Raw genomic sequence first — 3389 nt, 5'->3', positions numbered from 1 at the left:
CCCAGACAGCTCGAGTCGACTCCAAGGCAGCGCTACACCAAGATGGCAGAAGGCTGTGTTTCGCAAACTGAGAGCCGAGTCGACTCCAAGGAAGTTCGAGTCGACTCCAAGACTGGACAAGCCAAAAGACAAAGGATCGGGAGTTCGGGCTCTGAGATTCGAGTCGACTCCCAGGACAGTCGAGTCGACTCGAGAGGACAAAATTCAAAATTGGATCCACGGACTTCAGTGGATGAGCCGACTCCGAAATTGCCAAGTCAGCTCCAGAAGTTGGCGAGTCGACTCCAGGTTAAGACGAGTCGACTCCCAGTCGAGGCAAGCACATTAATTCAAATTTGGAACAGTGGCCGAGTCGTCTCCGGTAAAACACGAGCCGACTCCTGCAACAGGCGAGCCGACTCCTGATCGCGCGAGTCGACTCCGATCCCAACGGTCATATTGTCAGGAGGTGCAGACTGGTTCCAACGGCTCTATTTTTGTCTCTAACGGCTATATTCTTGTTTCCACGTTATCAAAAGCTATAAAAACAAGAAGAGAGCTAGGAGAGAACTTATGGAAGTGGGAGAGAACTTTTAGGGAAGAGATTCCAAACAGATTACAAGGGAAATCTCCCAAAAGCACAAAAGGGCCATTCAAAGTGAAATAGAGAGAAGAAGAGCATCCAAGTGAATCCGAAAGCTTCCTCTCCATCCGTGTGCTGCCTCGGGGATCCTCTACTTCATGCCAAATCAGAGGAGGATCAAGTAAAGAAGAAGCCGAGCTCCTCCATCTTCAAAACTCGTTTGAGGGCTTCTCTTTACTCTATTTGTTTATATTGTCATATCTGCTTGTTTAAGAAGCTTTGATTTGTTTTTATTCTTTGTTTTAATATCTTGTAACTTGATTCAATCAAGGGATTGAATCAAGGGGTTAAAGGTTTGTTGGTGAGCCAAAGGGAAAACCAACGGTGTAAGGTTTGTTGGTGAGCCAAAGGGAAAACCAACGGGATTAAGGTTTGTTGGTGAGCCAAAGGGAAAACCAACGGGGTTTAGGTTTGTTGGTGAGCCGAGGGTAAAACCAACGTGTAAGGGTTTGATTGTGAGCCCGGGAAAACAATCGGAGTGGTTCTAGTCGGTGAGCCTGGGAAAACCGACCGAGTTCGTTGTGCGCTCGTAAAACAACAAGTTGGGTTGTGAGCTTGTAAAACAACCGGCTGTAATCGGTAGGATTATAGTGAAATTCCCAAGAGGTCTTGGGGAGTGGATGTAGGTGCTGGGGTGCACCGAACCACTATATGTCCTTTGTGTTTGTAATGCCTCTAGTTATTGTCTAACTAACACACTTACTTACTTAGATAAATTGCTTGCTTAATTCTTATCCGCACATCCTTTAGTTGCAAGCATATTTAATCAAGTCGAAGTCTATACATCAAACCCTTGCTAAGTTTAACTTTCACTGTGCATCTATACAACTTAGCATAGTTAATCAAAAAGTTTTAGAAGTAGCATAAAAGTTTTGAAAGACCCAATTCACCCCCCCTCTTGGGTTGTATCTACTGGGCAACAAGTGGTATCAGAGCAGGTGCTCAAATATTATTTGTAGTCTTAACCGACTAGAGCCAAAGATCATGACAACTCAAATAGATAGTTTTCTAGGAGAAGGACAATCAATTGATACACCTCCACTGTTTAATGGTATAAACTACCCACATTGGAAAATACGCATGCGCATTTTCATTCAATCACAAAACTATTATCTATGGAAAATCATAATAAATGACCTTCACACACTCTCTCATATTAATGAGAAGGACTTAGCACAATTAAATGCTAATGCTATGAACATATTATATTGTGCTATTCAAGAAACAAAGTTTAATGAAATTTCTGCATGCTTATCTGCTAAGGAGATCTGGGATACTTTAGAAAATATTTATGATAAATCTCAGATTAGCTCTCATATGCTTCAATTATATACTAACAATGAGACTGCAGAAAAGGGTGATGAATCTCCCTCAGTCGAGTCGACTCCAAGAAGCTCAGAGTCGACTCCCAAGTTAGTCGAGTCGACTCCAATAAGGTCCGAGTCGACTCCGAGGCAAATCAGCTTCCTAAAGACAAAGAAGAAGAGGAAGCAAGAAGAAAGGAAGAAAGAGGTAAAGCGCAAGAAAGCCTTGACCAAGAGAAAGTCAGACAAGGAATTGAAAGTTAGGAGCAACAATGAACTACAAGAGGTAACTAACTTATGTCTTATGGTACAAGAAGATAAAGTAGAATCTGAATCTAATCTTACACCAAATGACTTTCATGAAAAATATTCTTATGATGAACTTTTAAATGCTTTTCATGATTTGTATAGTGAATGTAGAAAATTAGCTAGGAAAAATAAAAATCTTAAAAAGCTAAATTTGGAAATTTCAAAAGAAAGAAATTCTATTACTGAAATACAAGACAAACTAAATTCTGAAAATAAAAGTTTAAGGTCATTTTCAGAAGAATTGATTCAGAAAAATCATAGCTTAATTAAAGAAAATCAAAACTTAAGTAAAGAAATTAATCAATTAAAATCTTTTATTAACAAATTCACCGTAAGTTCAGAACGATTAAAAATGATGTTTGAAAGCCAATATGTTGCTTGTGATAAATCAAAACTTGGCTTGATTCCTTTACTTAACAATAAATCTCTAGAGAAAAAGGTTATCAATTCATCAAGCAAACCATTAAATAAGATAAGTTATTTCAAAAATGAAAAGGATGGGAATAACAACTTTACCTATCGTTCTAGTATAATTAAATCAAATGGTAAAGTTATTACTATTAAACAGATATGGGTTCCAAAAGGAACCATATGTCCTAACTCTCAAGGACTCAAGCAAGCTTGGGTACCCAAAATGAGAAAATGAGGATGTACACATAGGTGTACCAAGATACCCATGGAACAAAAGAAACTTAAAATATACTTATGAAAAGTTATTAACAAAAATCAGTAATCCTTGCATCTCATCATTATTTTTGCTTAGTATTTGATATGAATTGCTAATAGTGATCAATTTTGTGATATAGAAAATACTTTTGGAAATATGATCAAATCACTTCATAGTGTACTTTACTCACTATTGGATAAGTTGCAAAATGATTAATTTATTAAGAATAATTCTATGAATTCTCTATATGCTTGATTGAGAGTTTTTATCCATGGCATTATTGTTTATTGATCATAGATATGATAATGTGTACTTGGTATGTTTTTAAATATATGCACTATGAATACCAAGATTAAAGAAACCATCTTTAGCATACAAAATCAACTCATGCTAGTATATACTTAATCTCAAAAGACCTTGCCATTGGCTTACTTAAATTATCTTCTTAAAGGTCAAAGTTTTGCTATGCATGCTAACTAAGGAAACA

This window comes from Phoenix dactylifera, unplaced genomic scaffold, assembly GCF_009389715.1.
Source record: "Phoenix dactylifera cultivar Barhee BC4 unplaced genomic scaffold, palm_55x_up_171113_PBpolish2nd_filt_p 000966F, whole genome shotgun sequence".
NCBI classification, from domain to species: Eukaryota; Viridiplantae; Streptophyta; class Magnoliopsida; order Arecales; family Arecaceae; genus Phoenix; species Phoenix dactylifera.
The sequence above is the reverse complement of the archived record's forward strand: the minus strand, read 5'-3'. Positions refer to the sequence as shown.